The sequence below is a fragment of the Rhinopithecus bieti genome, unplaced genomic scaffold, assembly GCF_001698545.2.
Source record: "Rhinopithecus bieti isolate Rb0 unplaced genomic scaffold, ASM169854v2 scaffold_62808, whole genome shotgun sequence".
Lineage (NCBI taxonomy): Eukaryota > Metazoa > Chordata > Mammalia > Primates > Cercopithecidae > Rhinopithecus > Rhinopithecus bieti.
In genome coordinates this window covers 664,144-685,091 of record NW_016824893.1, presented here as the reverse complement: position 1 = coordinate 685,091, position 20,948 = coordinate 664,144, and positions in this window count along the sequence as shown.

Sequence of the window (20,948 nt, the reverse complement as noted above, 5' to 3'; positions counted from 1 at the left end):
CCTCATGGGCTAGCCTGAAGGCCCAAGTCATGCTGGAATGGATCCTGGAAGGATCCAGGCAGAAAACCGAGTCTGAGACCCTGGGGAAATTCACCTTCATGAGAAATACCATCACAGGGCTCGCAAGCATGAAGAGAGGTATGATAAACCCCGTGAAGTGAGATGTTAGTGAAGGAATCAGGTGATGGCACTCACTGTAAAATCTTTTGACATTGATATGTGTTTTTGAAAGTTTCAGAGTAAGACGTAGGAGGAAAAAAGCTATCCAAATACGATCTTCCTGATGCTAGTGTTGAAAAAGAAAAATTGAGAGGACTCCGTGGGAGAGATCGATTAGGGACCTAGAAAGCAGTAGTGGCCCTTTCAGAACCAGAAGTAGGGCAGCCAGGCAAGCATTGGCCAGCAGCCGGCACGCTGCACCTGCTTCTCCTAAACCCTACGATGGCCTGACATGCCAGATCTATTTCCATTGGCCAGGATACAATGGGAGAAACATCTTATTGTTATACTACTCCACTCAACTTTAAGGAACCAGTAAAAATATATCATATAAAAAAGCCTTATTTTAAAAAAAAGTTTCATTATTTCAAAAATGATAACTACTGCATATTATACTATGTTGAAAAACAAAAAAGGAAAGAAATGCAGACCCCAGCATGGTGTGTGCACTATGTACATAACCATGGAAAAGAACATTTAGAGAATGACTGCAAGAGAAAAGACAGCAAATATTATGTTTGGGTGAAGGTATTACGGGTAAGTTCTCTATTCCTTATTTTCTAAATTTTATGTAATATTATTACGGCAATTATACTTTTACAATGAATATCAATAAATGGAAAAAAAATTACTGCTTTCCCTGAAGATACAAACATATTTTATTGGAGCACAAGAGAAAATTCATTATTTTCATTTAAGTCAGGTAAGTGTGATGAGCAAGCACAAGCAAGTTGTGGGACTTTTCAAACAACCTAGACCTGTTCAGAGATTGGATAAACCCAGCTTGGGGCATACCTGGTCTCCCTCATGAGAAGTCTCGTCTGTGAGCCAACACAACCAATGGGAGTAACAACCATTCTGCAGAAAATGGGGCCAAATTCCAGACTGGGGAGTCAAAAGGCTCCATGAAAGGGCATTTGATCTGTACCTTGAAGGAAGAACAGAATGTCAGGAGGCATTAGAAATTCAACGTGAAAAGTGCAGTCTCTCTACATAACAGACAAGAATTTCAACTACTGCAAAGGCAGAAAGTATCCCATTTGCATGGAGATCTGGAGTGAGATATGGGCCAGTAAGATGGGAGGCAGGTGGAGCCAGATCAATTGTCCTGCAGTTGGAGGAGGGGACACCTGTGAGTGACATATGTCAAGAGCAATAAAATGGGAAAATCCTAATGGCTCCACGTGATGAAACTTGTCAAATTTTCTAGAAGTGCCACCCCACCCCCAGGACCTTGCGGTGGCTTCTATCCTGGTGACTGGACCTCGGGTTCTCATTTCAGAGGGAAGGCAGCCTTTCTGGTAGCTTGGAGGCCCCTTGATATGATCTTCCACAGCTGCCATTTACAAATAAATTTCAGACATTCCCTGAGTCAAGTACAGAAGCTTCAAAATATTTACAGCCAGTGGGTGTTTATACTGAAGTATTTTAATCTCCTTAAATGAGCATAGCAAATAAAAAACAAACCAGGACAGCTACACATTGAATGAGGCAGGGGAGAATAGAAGAGTCATTAAATACAGACAGACCTCTATGTGTTAGCAATGAGTAGATATAGTAACACATTTTTAAAATGTGAAATTATACATGCTTTCTTTGAAAAAATTATCTTGATTTGAAAAAAAATTCTTATTTTGACACTAGCGGGAAAGAAATCATCTGATCAATTAGAGGTGACCTGAAAGTGTGACACTTCTTTTTCCACATCTCTGCCTCTGTCTCACTCATATAGAGACTTGCATAATGGAAACCAGGAGGTTTGGCCTTTCATGAAAATCAGTCATCACTTATCTGCGACCTCCTTGTTTCCTTATTTTCCTCTATTCCTTCCTTGTCTCCTGTCGTTGCCCTCAGCTCGCTCCCTTCTACCTCTATTGAACATAAAATATGCCAAGTACATGCTCTTACTCTTCATTGCCTTACAGTCTGGGCAGAGAAGCCAACAGGTCAACAAGTTACTACAGTAAATGCAATTAAGTGCAACAGTAATGGAGTGTTAATAACAAGTTATGAGAGCAACCGAACACACAGCTATGAGGAGTGGGCTGGGTATTCTGGAAAAGCCTCCAAGGGATGGTATCTGACCTGAGAGAAGAAGAGCAGGTGGGAGTGAAGCAGGGCCAGCCGCTGGGACAGGCGTCCTGGAACGACTGCGGCAGGCATCCTGGAACCTCTTTGAGTTGTTTACACACATTTCTAGCCCAGGACACCTGCAAGCCACCTAAAGCTAAGGTTTTGCTTTCTGAACCAAGTATCTTCTACCTTCTTTCTTCAACAACATGCTCTCTCTCTACTTTCACAAACAAATTCAAACCTAAGACTGTCATTCCAGAATACTACTGGCAATTAACCACCAAGTTTGCCTTACCAATTTTCCCTTATTCATATTGACTGTGTCTCCATTACACACACAAAAAAAGCCTGGAGAGCAATTGCCCTTTACAATAGAAGTAATGCCATTTTCATGTTTCCCTCCAACCAGGATCTCTAGAGAAAGTTCAGGTTTGCCAAGATGTCTGGAAAAGAGCACCCAGAGTGAGCCAAATTTTGACTATTGTCTTCAGAAAATTATGGACAATGTTTACTGCTCAATGACCTAGCAAAATGCCCAAATACAATGCCTATTTTGAAACCATAAAATATCCTGTAACACCAAAATGCTTGGTAAGCCTGTTTTCAATGAAAGGATAAAACTTAGCTATTTGTCAAATAAGTTCTTTGAAGCCACAAGAAAATTTTGCTTATTATTTTAGAAATTTCTAGAGTTGGTGATAATCTGACTTGTAAAGTCATTTCTCAGTGTATTTCACCTAATGGAAATATAAATGCTTTGATGACTGAGTACTTTGACCAGGAGAATCTGATATAATTACAAACCCACTTGTTCTTTGACATCAGATGTTCTTACAACAAGAAAAGTCTCTGCCTCAGAGACTTTCGAAATATTATAATTTTATTGAGGCTTATTCCCTGCAAGGTTCAAAGATAAGTCCTTTCCATACTTTATTTTAGTTAATCCTAATAGCAATTTACAAGATGCATAATATTGTTTTACGGATTAGGAAATTGAGATTTAGATAAATTAAATAACTTGCTTGGGGTGAAAACCGAGGCTTGATAAAGCTGAGATCGAAGCCCAGATGTGTCTAACTTCACAGCCACCACTGCTGAGATATACTTTGTCTTCTCACTAGAAGCTGTAAGAGCAGCATCTGGTGATCTGTGAAAGAAATCATTAAAGGGTGAAGGCAAAATCAAAGGCTATAGAAAATCTAACATAGAGACACATAAGACCTAGTCATCTGTATTTCTGGCATGTATCCTACTTTTGAACAATCTGTCATTTGTTTGTTGTAATTAACTCTGAGTTGTAGCCTGTCATGCTATTTCCTAAAATAAACAGGTATGAGGTTGAGAACGTTTGCACTGGAATTATATATTCACATCCTCAAACAAACTGGAAAATAAAACCACACTTTATGACTCAAACTGTCATTGATGATCTCATGTGTGGGGGACATGGTGGATGTTCCCAGCACACCAAGTAAGCACTTGGTTACTTAGTAAGTCTGAATGATAATAGCCATAATATTGCTGCAATTATTTTACATTCTCACCACTATCACACTGTTTAATTTGTGAAGTTTTGTTTTGCTGCTTTCCTTTAAACACAGATCTTTTTGGGCTATTATACATAAAATTATTTTAAGGTCAGGTGAAAGGGAGTGGGATGGGGAAGTAGAAGAAAGGAGTTGATATAATTGTTTCTGTTTAATAAAGAGCTAAGTTACTCACGTGTTCAAAAAGGCAAGCAGCATTCAGTGAGATTTTAACCTAAGATGAAATCCAATCTCTTTGGGTACATGTTCTGGACCTTTCTAATTAAATGAGTGGGAAAACATTTTTTTCCAACTACTGGGTTTGAGATAGAGCCAAAGAAAACAATTTATACAGCATTCAAAAAAAAAAAAAAAAAAGTCTAGCAATATTACGGCTTCAGAAACAAGAAGGCCTTGGGTTAAACTGAAATGCCAACTTGCCAGCCCGGAGCTCAGCTAGACAAATTAAAATGTGAAGTCTCCCTTTAAACCCTGACGCCTCCGTATCAGCGCGCATGGACTGCACCTGGCTTGGGTATTGAAGCCTGTGCTGCCCTCCTTACAGGCATGTGGCCAATTCTCTGTGGCATTTCCTTGGAAAATCACGACACGATCCTTAGTCTCAGTTCCTCATCTGTAAAATGAGAGAATTAGACTGACAAGAATTAGCCCTAAGGATTCGTCTAGAGTTAATGGTTTTTTTTTTTTTTTTTTTTTTTTTTTTTTTTTTTGACACGGAGTCTCACACTGTTGCCCCAACTGGGGTGCAATGGCGCCATCTCGGCTCACTGCAACCTCCGCCTCCCGGGTTCACATGATTCTCAGTCTTCCTAGTAGCTGGGATTACAGGAGTACAACATCATACCCAGCTACTTTTTTGTATTTTTAGTAGAGACGGGGTTTCACTATGTTGGCTAGACTGGTCTCAAACTTCTCACCTCGTGATCCGCCCGCCTTGGCCTCCCAAAGTGCTGGAATTACAGGCGTGAGCCACTGCCCCGGCCTAATTGTTAATTCTTAATTCAGTATTACTTCCCTTTGGGATCTAGAGTGGTCTTCTGGCAACCTGTGGCATAATAATAAATATTTATTTAATCTTTGTCCGCATTTCCTGACAAAGAGACCCTGTAATCTCCTAAGCAATGGGAGTGACAGGGGAATCGTACACAGAGCTCCTAAACCCCTTGGAATTTCCTGGGTGATAGGAGCATCCTTTGTTTTAATGAGGTGACTCTTGGTGGGCTTCCGGATAGCTTTAGAATGAAAGCTGGTTACTAGAAAGACCAAACCTTGGTTAGAAACCTAGAACTTCCAGCCCCACTCTCCTCAAAATCTGGGTAGGGGAGAGAGGATGGAGATTGAGGCAATAATAAACCATGCATAGGTGACAAAATCTCCACAAAAGCCCCTTAATGTTGATGTCCAGAGAGCTACTGGGCAAGTTAATGCTGCCATCATGCCAAGAGGGTGATTCACCTTAACCACAAGACAGACACTCCAGAACTCACTGTATGAAACTCTTCATCCAACTGTCCAACAGTATCCTTCATAACATACTTTCCAATATGCCAATATATGTAAGTAAAGTGTTTTCCTGAGTTCTGTGAGCTATCATGGCTAATTATTAAAACTGAGGAGGGAATTGTGGGAACCGCCTGAGTTTACAGCTGGTCGATCAGTCCAGCTGATCTGATCTTGGTCTGGGACTTGCAACAGGCATCTGAAGTGGGGGCAGCCTTGTAGGACTCAGCTCTGGCTTTCTGGGTTCTGATGCTAACTCCAGGTGGTGTCAGAATTGAATTAAATTGTAGAACACCAGTTGGTGTCCAGACAGTTAGTGAATTGGTTGTTGGTGTGAGTGGGGTGGTGGGGGGAACCCGCTGTGCCGGGTGCAGTGGCTCACACCAGTAATTCCAGCACTTTGAAAGGCCAAAGCAGGTGGATCACTTGAGGCCAGGAGTTCGAGACCAGCCTGGCCAATATGGCGAAACCCTGCCTCTACAAAAAAGTAGAAAAACTAGCTGGGCATGGTGGTGGGTGCCTGTAATCCCAGCTACTCAGAAGATTGAGGCACAAGAATGGCTTGAACCCGGGAGACGGAGATTTTAGTGAGCCGAGATTATGCCACTGCACTCCAAACCCCAAAATTTCCACTCATTTGGTATCGGAAGTGTTCTGTGGGTAGAAACAGATTTTAGTACAACCCAACATACATTTAATACGCATTATTTGTGTATAAAATATATAATATATTTTATTGTGTATTATTATTATGTTAAACTCATCAGCATACAAAATCAAGCAATTGTATTCATAATGCAAATACTCTAACCTTTAAATTATTTCTAATGCATGAGAACAGTTTTTGGAGAATGAGGATCATGATATCCTTTTGACTATGTGGAGAATAAAAAAATTAGCTCTTACATAATACAACCGACTACACTTATTACATAACACTAGTTCTTGCAGGAGCGAGTTTTTCTCTTTTCACCAGCAGTATTATTTCTGAATTGAAAGGGATAAAATATAAAGATTCCAACTCATCTTACTTCACTGAGGACTTGGAGTGAGTTGAGTCATCATGGGCAAGGTAGATAACATGAAAGCACGCTTTCTGTGTAGCTCCTTCCATTTTCTACATTCAGGGCAAAAATTACTTGATAGGCAGAGTTAGATCTCAATGTGTCCAAAGTGCTGACTTTTATTCCAGAAATGGTGCTAGCAACTGATCACTTATTATTTATTTTTCAAAATCGCATAGTAAGAATTTGTAAGAGGTTGTAGTCAACAAACTGCCTGCACATAAGAATTACTTGGGAAGTTTGTTAAAAATTCAGACTCAAGAATCCCTCCTTAAGCCTGCTATTTTGAAATTTCAAGGAATCTGCATTTTCAAGGATTATCTATGTGAGCTTTATAAAACAAACCACTTGAATGAAAACTAGCATTTGGAGATATCTGGGAAAACAACACACATATACTAAGTGTTTTAAAGTAGCTGCACAACTCAAATCCAAAAGTTAATGACTATTGCAACTTATTTATTCAACAAATATTCCCTGTGTGCCAGTAGGTGCCAAACATCCTTCTAAAGGTGGGGATTATTGTAATAAACAAAACAAATAAAAGCTTTGCCTTTTCACAGGGGAAACATACAAAAATAAGTAAAGAGATAATTAAAATAGATGCAAGTTATCACAAAGGCTATATTATGAAGGTAACAAAAGGCATAGAGAAGTGCTTTGGGTGAGATGATGAGAAAAATTCTCAACTAGGAGTTAATATTTAAGTAAATGACGTGAAGAAGTCAAGCACATAATTATTCAGACAGTGCAAACAGTGTGTGCAAAATCCTGTGACTGGACCAAGATTTGAGTTTTGAAACTTGAATCTTTGAAATTTGGTTTGTTGAAACCAAGGGAGAGTGTGAGGTGAAGTGTAGTGAGCAAAGGACTAGTACCCAGGCCAGGCTGTGGAGAACATAGTCTGATCTCAGAGGACCTATGGATATGATAAGGGATTAGGATTTTATTCTAATTGCTATGAGAAGATGCTGATGAGAGTTTGAAGCTGAAAATGATATAATACAAACCACTTTTAAGAAGAATGCTGGTGGCTCACACCTGTAATCCTAGCACTTTGGGAGGCCAAGGTGAGTGGATCACCTGAGGTCAGGAGTTCGAGACCAGCCTGACCAACATGGTGAAACCCTGTCTCTACTGAAAATAGAAAAATTAGCCAGGTGTGGTGGCCTGTAATCCCTGCTACTTGGAAGGCTGAGGCAGGAGAATCGCTTGAACCCTGTAGGTAGAGGTTGCAGTGAGTTGGGATCACACCACTGCACTCCAGCCTGGGCAACAAGGGTGAAACTCCATCTCAACAAAAAAAAAAAAGGAAGAAGAAGAAGAAGAATGAATGAATGAATGGAGAATGGGTTAGATAGAGACAAGAGGAAAAGCTGGGCCTAAAATTCTCATGTTCTTATGTAGAATTCAAACATATAATTTCATAAAGGGTTCTGGTATACATAAAAGGATTGCAAATGCTTGATGTGTACTAAGGAGATAGCAATGACTATGTTTTAATAAAAAGATACTTTTTTCTTAAATTACATATAAAATATTATCGACTAATATTAATTAAAACTGTATTTTGTCAGAAACCACTTATTTTAATCAGAGAAAGCAAAGTGAAAATATAATTTATACAAATTATATATTTTCACAAATCATTTCTTTTTGTTCAAAGAAAGGAGAGTGTTTATTACAAGATGACTAGGACAAACAAAACACATTAGGGCAAAGAGAAAAGGAGATGTTAAGAACTGGGCAGTTAAAATCAAATTCAACAGTGGAAAGATAGAATTAAGATGTTCAAGTAGATCGGGTTCACGCCTGTAATCCCAGCACTTTGGGAGGCCGAGGTGGGCAGATCACAAGGTCAGGAGATCAAGACCATCCTGGCCAACATGATGAAACCCCGTCTCCACTAAAAACACAAAAATTAGCCAAGTGTGGTGGCAGACACCTGTAATCTCAGCTACTCGGGAGGCTGTGGCAGGAAAATCACTTGAACCCAGGAGGCAGAAGTTGCAGTGAGTTGAGATCGTGCCACTGCACTCTAGCCTGGGTGACAGAGCGAGACTCCATCTCAAAAATAAAATAAAATAAAATAAATAAAGGTTCAAGTAGTATTTTCTAAACAACTTATCCTGCTTGGTATGCATATTGGCCAAAGCATTTTGCTAGCTACTTAAGGTTTCACTTCTCTCTGAAAGGGTTGTTAGAGCTCAAAATAGTACTTTTTTTTTTAAAAGATGGACTGATGGATAAATAGAGGTATATATAAATTTACAGATATGTCATAAAGAAAAATGTAAGTTAGAATTTTCTGGGTAGCTGGTATATGGTCATTTTCATAGACTTCTTTTGTTTTTTTTCTGTATTTTCAAATTTGCACAGTAAAAGGCAGGAGAAAATAACACACTGACTATTTATCTCAAACCTCTACATAATACAGTATGCAGTGTCTCTGTTTTAATAAAACAGGTATGTCTCAGGCACACTTAGTATTTACTAAACTAAATACTAGGTTTAATTGAAATTTACCCAATATACATATTTCTTTTTAGTGTTTACCAAGCAATAATTGGAATGATGGAGACTGCATTTTAGCAAAAATCTTTACATGGAAAATAGCCTTCAAATAAAATGTTACTTTTTTTGCTGAAGAAACAAAAAACTTTGGTAAAAATAATTTCAGAAAGAGTTAGGTGTTTACTTTCTGTAATTTTTTGTTTGTTTGTTTGTTTTTTGAGACAGAGTATCAGTCTGTTGCCCAGGCTGGAGTGCAGTGGTGCAATCTCAGCTCACTGCAAGTTCCGCCTCTCAGGTTCACACCATTGTCCTGCCTCAGCCTCCCAAGTAGCTGGGACTACAGGCGCCCGCTACCGTGCCCGGCTAATTTGTTTGTATTTTTAGTAGAGACGAGGTTTCACCATGTTAGCGAGGGTGGTCTCGATTTCCTGACCTTGTGATTTTTCAAGGAAATGGCTGAGTACATTGCTTTTTTAAAATTTTTAATTGAATGTAATAGAAAATTATATAAAAGGGAGAATAAATATCCAGAGATGAACACTGACAACACATAGATATATGTTTTATTTTTTTTAAAGAAAAACAAGCAGAAGGCCATTAGCCTGAGACTATCCTTCATACTTTGAGTTCCTACTTAACAAACTACGACCTAACTTAGGACATAAGCTAACAGAAACCTAACTTAGTGGTATATTTTTTGTAACAAATAGCCAGATTACAGCCAGTCACAGGCAGCAAATTCATCCCACCATTCACAAAAAAGGCAAATGTCTAGCTGTAGCCAACCAGGTGATTTCTCTGCTTGGTTTCTGTGTGCAGCCTATAAAAGGTCACTGCTTATGCTGCTGGACAGAGCTCTCAGAACCTCTCCCAGTTCTGAGTTCTGTCTGATGCATGAATTGTTCCTTGCCAAATAAAATCTGATAAATTGTGTTTGACTAAGGTTTCTTAAAAAACATATTCAAAGCTTTTTTCTCTCCGTAGCATGTGTGTTCATATTTATTTTCAGTCTTACAGGCAAGTTTCTGCTTGAGAGCACCATGTAGGAGAAAAGTACATGGAGATACCCTGAAGCACCCAGCGACATGCTCATATGGGAGCCAGGATGAGGTTAGCTTGGAAAAGGGGCACCAGGGAAATGTGGCCTTAAAGGCAGGGTAGAAGGGGACGTAGAAAGGGAATGTGAAGAGAGGAAGGAGTATGAGGAGGAGAAAACAGGAGAGAAGAGGTTAGCAAGGACAACAGAAAGGAGGGCACACTGAACTAGGAACTCAGATACCAGTAACAGGCCTCTCTGTGCATGGCCATCTGGCAGGAGCCTGAGGCCTGGCTCCCCTCCTTGGTCTGTGACTCTCCATGGCAGCATGTTGCTCCCCACACCAGTTCCAAATGGGGCCTGTGCACTGGCACTCTCTGGCCAACGTGTGCTTGCCAATAGATTCCATGGCCCCCTTCTATGGAATTGCAGCCTCCTGTAGTGGGAGGCACTAATATTGACAAAGGGACTGAAGGGCAAGTGTGGATGCCCCATCCTTCATTCTCTGTAGATGGAATATTTGACAGCACTCAAATTGCTCCTGGGTATAAGCAGTGTCACTGAAGGTCTTGTTTCAAAACACAGAGGATCTGAAGGAAGGCAACTGAAAGTGGTTGAACTAAGAACTTCCTGAGTCAGCAAGAAACAGTTGGCAGGCACTGTTTGCATTTCCACTCCTTTTCTGCATCAGCAACAGTGAAAAGCTAAGCTCAGCGTCCTTCTTTACTGCGTCCTTTCATCACTAATGAGCCTGGAATTAACTTCAAGTTCTCTTCGTTGCCTTGCAGGACACCTGTTCCTGAAGTTCTCCAAAGTTTCCATATCATAAGAATGGCCTGATTTTGTAAGAATTTCCCCTAAATTAGGAAGTCAAGCTGTAAATCACGGCTCAGGCACTGACCTCCTCTGGGACGTCAGGAAAGGCATTAACCTGCCTGGTTTCCCTATTCCTCCAGAAAATGGAAGGTACAACTCAGTTCCCAGATGCTTGGAGAGCTCGTCCACAACATCTGCAAAGTTAGTTAAAGCTACTCAGCCACGGGTGATTCAGAAATTCAATACTTTGTTATCTTTATGGATTGAAATGGATTTTTGAACACTGCTCTTTCAAGATGATCTTTCTTCAAATACATTAGCTACATTTCTTCTTTGATTGAGAACCAACAACAACAACTTATTGTTGAGGAGTTACCCGTGTTCTAATACATAGAGATATGGCAGCCATCACAGCCATCAGCCACTCTCTGCTCAATCTCCTGACAGCTAACTTTGTAAATCAGAAACTTGAGAAGAGCATACTGTGCGTAGTCTGTGAATATATCTCTCAATATTTCTCTTTCTCCAGGGCCAAAGTATTGAACAGGTGCCTGGATTCACATTAGCCCGAGCCTACTTATTTCCTTGCCCTGTGATCACACCTGTGAGGTTTGGCTTCTAAGAGAAAAGAAAAGCCAGAAAAAGGACTTTTCCACCAGCATCATCTGTAAGGCCACATTCTCAAATAGGAAACACAAACCTTCTTTCCCCTTTGGCAGCATTGAAGTGTGTGCTATCCAGAGCCCACCTGCTGTTGTTCAAGCATGGGTTTGTCCTGAAAAGACAAAGTTGAAAGATTCTGCCCTGAGTTGTGTAAACACTATCACCCCATTAGGAAAAATGTTTACAGAAATGGAGTTTCCACCATTTGAGCTAGTTGTTTAGTGGAGAACATTAAGATTGAGGGTTGCTTAAACTCTGCCAAAGGAGAATCACAAATTTCTCTCCTTTCAACTGTGTAGGTAAAATATAACATGAGCAATGGCATAGGTTATAAATATGGAGGAACTTAAAATGAATTGTTGGTAATTGTGTACATTGACACGTATGTAATTTGACATATGCTAGCTATTTAGAGTGGGTGTTTGTAAACTAAAAATAGGAAATGGTTCATTTCCTGTTAAAAAGAGAGCTCCACTGTATTTTAATTAATCTTTCTGTTCTCTGCCTGCTTCTGCTGTATTTGTGTGGATTTTCAGAAGATGATTTTATAAATAGGCTACTTGCTTACACATATTGCTAATAGGTGTGGGAAGCCTTAGAAAGACACTCTAATGTCACATTTCAACCCACAACAGAGCTTTATGAGAAGGAATTCAGCTGGCAAATAAAGTCCTATCACATCATTCTTTAAGGCACGTGACATGTAGCTCTAACACATTTAAAGGTGACTGGCATTGTTTTACTCTTTGAGATGAAAAGGATACCAGAAAGTGGTGGAACCACTTCTAAGCCCCCTAAGACATAACCAACAACAGAGATGCTTGATGTCCCCAGTTCAGTTTCTTGGATAGAGTAAAATCACTCTATCTAAATGAGGCAAATCGAATTCAATTCAGCCAGCAACTACTGAGTGTCAGCTGTAAGCTCCCATCAGTTTGGGAGCTGAGATCATTTCTAAAGCATCACTTTCACTTCATGAGCTTGTTAAAAATCATCCTCATACAATGTTATCTATGTTTTAAGTGAGAGATTTAGGATTTGGGAACATCAAGGCATTGACTCAATTCCACACAGCTCATAGATACCAAAACTAGGACCAGATCTCTCAGTTTCTGTCATTCAACTATGGATTAATTTTCTGAGTGCCTCCTAAGTGCCAAGTACTGTGCTACATGCGGGAACCTGATTCTGTTCAGAGAAGAACAGGGAAGACGAGAGAGTCATGGGCCTTGGGGTTTGAGGAGGAAGACTTACATTTAACAGATAAACTTGAGTGAATGCTCGCTTATACATTATTTTATTAAAGGCCTTTCTGAGGAAGTGACATTTGAAACTTGACACTTGAAGGAGTAAATGCGAAAAAGAACAGGGGATGTTGCAGGTGGGGAGACAGGTGGGGACAGAAGGTCAATTCACATTTCTTGAAGTCCTCTCATGTAATGGGCGCTCAGGCTGTGGAAGAGAGATGGAGACCGTGGGTGAGTCTGGGGCTCTGGAACAAGCATGGGCCTCAGAGTCACCCAGATGCAGGATAGAGGACCATGTCTGCCCCTAATCATCTAGGCCAGGGGTTCTCAAACTGTGATCCTGGTCCAGAATCAGCCTTATAGGGGAACTTGTTAAAAATGCAAATTCTCTGGCCCCAGCCCAGATCTCTGAATTAAACTCTGGAGGTGGGGCCCAGCAATCTGAATTTTAATAAGCCCTTCTGGGGTCTCTGATGCAAGCTAAAGTTTAACACCCTGATCCATGTTACTTTGAGCAAGTCACTTAACCTCTCTAAGTCTCCATTGCTTCAACTGCAAAATAGGGTAACACATTGAGGGTCAAATGAGATACATTTGTTAAGTACTTGCACTCAACAAATACTATTTATAACAGTTATTAGGTCAGTAACCCCTCTTGAGGTACCCAAAGTGTGATAGAAGTAAAGGACAGAAAACAATCACACTACCCCGAGAGCCGTAGTATAGAGCACACGGCAAAAGCTGTGCCATGGTTAAGTCAAGGAGGTGTTCTTTCTGCTATGATACAGTGTCCACTTCTCCCCATCATCTCCACCAGGTAAAGCAAGATTGCCACTGGTTTTGTAGGCTGGGAAACATTGGTATATCCAATTAATCAACAGTGGCTTTGATCAGGACCAACATATATTTTAGTGCATTTACATTGCAGTCTAGCAATTTCTGGTTTATGCAGTGCATGTCTTCATCTATAACTGCATAAATGCAGCACAACATTGTTTGCTTTGCTTTGAGGGTTCTGAAGGGCTGTTGACCACTGGCCCTGTTTTAACTTGAACTACAAATATCATAAGTGTGTGACACCAAAGGTGACTCTGTCCTGAGAGCTCTGGGCATTCTGTAATTATAAGAAAACTTTGAAATTGCATCTCCAGCTGATACAAAATTAGAATTCTGCTATTTGGAGCTGACAGGTAGCCACAGTCGACTGCTGATTCACAGACTGTGATTCATTAAAAACGCCAATTCTGTCTTCCTGGATTTGTGAGATGCCTCGTATACCTCTGCCAAGTTAATTTTCTTAATGTGAAAAGGGTGTGTGAGTTTCTGAACTCAGCTTGCCTTGAGATCTTGACAAAAGGTCACCCCAAGTATATATCTGTTTTCGTCTGTAGTTCCACCCCAAATCAGCCGCACCTCAAGTTGGAGGATTTAAAGGAGAGAGTCTGGCAAGTCGTGGGCTGAGCTAGTTTAAGAAACCCCAGAGGGAAGTTCCATTCAGAGCATGCTTTATAGGAACCACGTGGGTAGGTTTTCTCCAGTTAGAGTGAGATGCTGAAGGTATCCAAGACAGAGCCCAGGAGGTTTCCACTTCTAGCCACAAACCACGCACTGATGACACAAGCAGCTTTATTGCATATGTTTTCATTAAAATTGGGCGATTTACAAACAAACACAAATAGGTCATTTCTATTTCTATTTCTCCACTTCTCTGAGAAGTAACCACTAGTGTTGTGCCCACATTTAAAATAAGAAAAGGAGTTTCTTAAATGAATATAATTATGTCTTTTTAAATTCTTTCTGTGCCAGAGAAAGAAACTGAAGGAATTAAATCAGCTTGTGCAGCAGCAAGCTTCAGAGTCAAATGTAAGCACACCTCATAAAATCAGAGACCGCATGATGGGTCCTCAGAAGGCACACCCAGCAGCTGCCAAATGAACAACAGATGACAGAAAGGGGCCCTTGGCCTGATCTCTCATGGGAGACAGTGGCCTTTCCCAAGTTGAAGATGGTGAAATGCCAGAAGGAGCTGATGAGTCTGTCCCACGCACTGACACTGCTATGATATCGTGATTGAATTTCACTGTTTTCTCCCACCATCATGTAATTTCTGGGCAGTGATTGGTGTGTTGATTCATAAACATTCCTTACTGTTCTGCACTGGATTAATCATGATGTACTGTCTTTTTCCTCACTATTTACAAAGTACAGCACCATGAGAATCCCTGAATTTTAGAATAAGTTTCTCTCCACTGGAATATAACACATATTTTGGGTTATTTGCCTCGACTGGTCATTTCTTTCTTTTACTAGTTGTCGTGAAAGAATGACAGAGATGTACAACATGGTTTTTGAGTGGATGCTGAGTTTAACTCTCCCTCTTAACAGAGATAAAAGTGGGCCATACAAACACATGCTTTATATAAGTGTTTATTCATTGGCAGACACTTTGATGATGGCATTGAATTAGACGAAATACTGGCTCCAGTTTGTAGCACTTTATGAATTTTCATGTAAAGTGATCATTCAATTTAAGGGTTCTGCACACATCTTACAAAGCATATCTGTTTATCAGAGCTCATTTACTTAAGAGGATTAAAATGAAATCTCTTCTCATGAGCCAAGGGTGAAATAGCTAGTGTCAGCTCCTAAATCTGTGAACTAATATGTTTTTTCATAGGCAAAGCAAGATTTTATTACTCTTCTTCAGAAGGAAATGGTTAAAATATTAATAACATGAAAATAAACAAATATACATTATAAAACTCAAAAAAATAAAAGAATTTTTATTGGAATAAAGTTTTTTATTTGAGTAAATTATGTAATATTAAAAAAGCAATGGAATTTAAAAGCATGCCATTTTAAATTTTCCCCTTTATTAATACATTAGCATACACAAAATCTCAATTAAAATTGCTTTAAAAGATCCTAAGTGCTATTCAACTCTTATTTTTACATCATTTTCAAAACGGCTGTTTAAATCTATATTTATACAAAATAGCTGTTTTTAAAAAATCTTAATAGAGTTTATATTTTAGAGAAGTTTTAGATTTACAGAACAATGATGCAGAAAGTATAGAGAATTCCTTTACACTCTCCCCCACCCACACACAGGGTTTTCCTATTATTAACATCTTACACTAGTGTAGCACATTTGTTGCAATTGATGAACCAATATCAATACATGATTATTAATGGAGTCCATACCATAGTTCATGTTGTGGTTCACTCTCTGTGTTGCGCATCGTGTAGGTTTTGACAAACGTTGCAATGCCGTGTATCCACCATGACAGTCCCATACAGAACAGTTTCACTGCCCTAACAATCCCCTGGGCTCCACCTATTTATCCCTCCCCTGAGCCCACCGGTGCCATGAACCGCTGGCAGCACTGACCTTTTTACTGTTGCTGTAGCTTTACATTTTAAAGAATATCTTAAAGTTGGAGTGACACAGCATGCTGCTTTTTCAGATTTTTTTGCACTTAGCAAAATGCACTTAAAAGTGCTCTATATATTTTCATGACTTGATAGCACATTTTCTTTTGTAGCTAAATAATATTCCTTTGTCTGGATGTACCATAGTTTGTACAAAGCAACATTTTTATTGTGAAATAGTCGTATAATAATATTATTTAAGTGTATTATATGTAGATTAGCATTACTCTACTTCTGTGATGTGACACGTTGTGCTTATTCTTATTTTGTGACCTCTATGAATAAATAGATTCCTCTGTGAGAAGAGGCCTTTCACAGGAGCTGACTGCAGCTACCATCCCTGGAGATCACAAGTTTCTCTCTTCTCTCCTTTGACTTTTCCACTGGAGTTTACTGATGTGGACAAATTCTCCCAGGCAAGTCCCTGAAACTCAGCCTTCCCATTGGGTTTGCACCCTGGTTTTCTCCTCCATTTCCACATGACTCTCAGGATGATTCCACATCCTACCTATACTGCTCTCACCAGGGAGGGTCCAGATATCCAAACTCATAGTTGCTTTACAACTAGCATCTTTTCCCATCCTCTCAGCATGTGCCCCTGGGAGCCTCTTTTCCTTCCAGGTGCCCTCTTTTCTGCTTTTGTGCCTATCCCGCCACCAGTCCACAGCCTGTGAGTTCCTTTTACACAGCTCCTCTGCCTGCCTTCGCCAGTGGTGATCATTCCCAGGAACCCACCACCAGCTCCCCTCTCTTTCTCTCAGCCTCACGTATGTGCTGAAGACTGACTCTGCCAGGCCACTGGACAAGATAGTGGTCATAAAGAGGAATACGACACAGTGAGTCATCTCAAGTAGATTTCAGACAAATGACAGAAAAGAGAGCTAGCTTCAGCATTTTCACGCAATCCGTGGTCTTCAACTGTTACTCTGAGAGTTTATCATGCTTCCAAACTCTCGCATTATCTTGATTGGATAGCACTCAACACAATACCTTTCGCTTGGGGTCTTCTGAGGCTTTGAAGTCTTCACCCTCTTTCCACTTACCCTGGATATCTGCCTCTCTCTGACTGGCTGCATTAAATTACCAAATGAGATTTGGTAACATCCCTTCCCACAGATGATCTCCCAGTGAGGCCTCTCACCTGTCTCTCTGCTTCATGGCATAGCACCATCCTGCTAATTGTCACTCCAAAACAGCTTCCAAATTGTCACCAAGGGAATCTTAATTTAGTGCCTAATTTTCCATCCCATAGCAATCATGGGCACAGGACAGGGCAATGTGTGTAGAGGTTGGAGTCAGTGTGGCTTCACTAAGCAGCCTCTCACCTTTTTCCTCATAACTTCACCCTAAACCATCACCCCAGTATGACCACATCCATATTCCTCCCCAAGTCAAGCACCAAGGGTCAGGACCCGGACGGTTACCTGGCTGACGCCTCGTGGCCCACACCATGAACATCATTCAGCCTTTTCCAAAGCCTTTTCCTTTTCCAGAAAGTCAAGAGTTTAAAATCATCCCAGCAAACATCCTGAGGCATCTCATTGGCCATTAAACCATTGTCTTTTCAGTTTAGTCTGTGTTTCTTACTCTATTCAATACACTTCCCTTACTCCTTCCATCTCAGAGTGTGGTGGACATAGAAACATGCACACACACACAATCCAACTAATAAAGATAAACCAGGGGTTCGGAGAGGCTGCATAACAGTACGTTACTTATTTATGCAAAGTAACTAAACCGTGGTGAGGGGCCTTTTCCTTCCTGGCACAGTACTCTTTCTATATTAGAGTCACATGTCTGCAGAAGTCTGCTCCAAATTTTCTCAATATTGCCTGCTTTGCAACCCTTTAGGTCAAATCATTCTGCCCCATTGCCACATTGATGCTCCTCTGACAATTCCTTATAATCCTTTCCAAGTTAGGTGTAAAGTCAAGTGTAAGAGATACCAGTTTCTCACAGAGGTTTGTCTGTGGCACAGGATTTCATTTTTTTGTTATTGCTTGGTAATTGTTTTACATGAAAACATTTTCTTTTTTGTCTCTCCCTGCCTGTTCTCTGAGTCAAAGCCTCTAAAATTATATTGAAACTTTCCCATCTTGAGAGATACAGGTTTCCAAAAAATAACAGCACACCTACAGAATTTTACCTGCTGAAACATCAATGCTAAGGCAATTCAGCAATTGCTAACTTGCTGGGCAATTGAGTCTCGTTTTAATCCTCTGGTAGGCTGGAAAGCAGTGCAAAAGCCACTATGGAAAAAGCAGACATAAGGGTACTTGCCAGTAACATAGGGAAAAGGTTACTATGCCTTTACATGTGAGATATCTATCATCCTATTACATTTAAAAAAACCAATTAGGACAAAAAGGCAGTTAGTACTGAGCTGCCTACATTGAGAGTTACCAAGAGCAGACAAATTATTGCCTTTGAAAATATTGATTGTCAAAAAACATCATCTTACCAAATATATACATGCATATGGGAGCATTACTGTATCAGCATTCATTTTATTGAAAGAAATCTCATCATTATTCATTGATACATACTCTTAAATGAGGGTAATTACTTTCTCAGCAAGAGATCATTATGGGGTATATACAAATTATTATTCCTTTAAATATAGGGAGATATGTAGGATTTAAAACTGAGGTGAAGTTGCTTCTTAGTGCATTCTCAGTGTAAGATGCAGCTTTGGAGGGCTTTATCAGGAATTTTAAAAGAAACCTCCTTTTCTACAGCTGCAAATGCATGAATGTGTCATGCATTTGCAGCTGCAGAATTACTAAACACTTGATCCAGCTGGAATTGCTGTTGTTTGCCATTATCTGGTTAGTATAAGCATTTTAGAGTAACTTTAGGGCTTTGGTAGTTTTTATGCCTAGGTATTAGAATACCCCAGTTGTGAGTTTTGCCTCCTTAGAGTTGTTTCTTGAACGGGAACAAAGACAGTTTTTGTCAAACACTTTGAAGCTTCAGTCTAACCTTGTGTAGTCCTTACTTGGTAAACAGCCCTGAAAGAAGCTATTTAAAGTTGTGAAAATATATCAGAAGCAAAACTTCCTTTTTTCTTAATTTAAGAGAAAATTAGGAAAGTCTGGAAATGAGATTTGCCAGAGGAGATATCTTATGAACCCTGACTTTGCATCCCACTGAAAAACTATGATAGAGCTTAATAAACCAAACCTATTAATTACCATCTGCACACGAGAGAAGAGAGAATTTCTACTATCTATAATAAAAAAACTAATTTATTTAGATCTCCTGTTGTGTTCTGAGATTGCTTTCCATAGATTTTGGAGAGTTTCATAGTCCGCAAAAAAAGAATATAAATTTCTGCTTAGGAATTCAGTGTAGCAATATCTAGAGGAATGTTCCAGCATTTCTTCCTATTATTTTTTCTTAAACATCCTCTTAGTACATTGTGTAAATAATGACCTTGGAAAACCATTCTTTTCCTATGAAAAGAGAGGATATATGAGCATCTCCCAACTGTCACAAAGCAAAAATAAATCAAAGCTCATTTAGTCACAGAGTATACCATGATAATTGAAAATAAACCTCATTAGACACATTTCCCTTCTCTGTTTCCTTAAATATACAGCCCCTGACCTCCAGTAGCTTAAAATTTGAAATAATATAGAGATTAGAGAATTTTTTTCAAAAACTATATGAGAGGTGACTATGTCACACTTTCAGAAGAAGCTCTAGAATCTTACTGTGATGTCTTCACAACTTTGCTTTCTCGGTGATATATTCTGGTGACTGATTGCTTTATCTCTATTATTGAGCTCTGTGTTGACTATAAAACACATTGATAAGAGAGACAGCAGGTCATGTGTAAGTGGCTAACAGGCCTTTTGAATAGAATAGCTAGTTTTTATAAATTCCTTGAATGTTCTAAGAATTCTTTCTGCCAACTGAAACAAAATTTGTTGCTTCCAAAAAACTTTGGAAGAACGTAGCTCACAGGTCAATTCTTTAACATATTTTAAAGAAGTCATCCTTTGGTATTTTCCTTTGTAAGAATTAGAGTCTACTAGGAGGGGACACAATATTATTACAGTTTTAAAGTGGGAAAAAGAATCCCACGAATATCCAGTGCTATATAAATGAACGGCAGGGAGGTAAAAAACAAACAAACAAAGAAGAGATCAAACAAAATAGGCTAGAATTCTGTTTGGGGAATGACTAGGTTTCATTCAAAGCCTCCAAACTAAACTCCTCAAAACATGCAAAGTGGAAGTTTTCTTAGGTGTCCACCAGGAGGCTGTGACTGGGAACAGCTGTGCTGGGACTCACATGTCCACCTTGCCTCTCACTGCACCTTGGCTCTCTGCCCTCTCCAGCCCTGCAGAGAGCTTATCCTGTCCAACAGGAAATGACCAAGGACTTGTGATAGAGTGAGAGAGACTAAACTCAGGAGGAAAACTCAAGATCCAGGACAAAAACTGCATTTTCGTAATTAAAGTAGCCAGAACTTAAAGAGAAGAAATGGCTTATCCAAGATCGTACAACCAGTTTTTTGAATGGTTAGTGGGAAGGATAATTTTTGACAAGTATTATTGGGGGTAGGAATTTTAATTTCTTTGTGGAATCTGAGGCAGGATTTTAATCCCTCTGCTTGGTCTATAAAGCACAGGCCATTGTATTCAGCATGAGAGAAAGATAATCTCTAAAACTTAACCTTCCACTCATGTATTCATTACTTAGTCTCTTAGCACTGTATGGGCAAGAGGTATACAAAGATAAGAAATGCTTAAAAGTTGTGGAAAAATAGATTATAAAACTTTTATCCATTTATTTAACCAACATTTATTGAACATGTATTATGCACCAG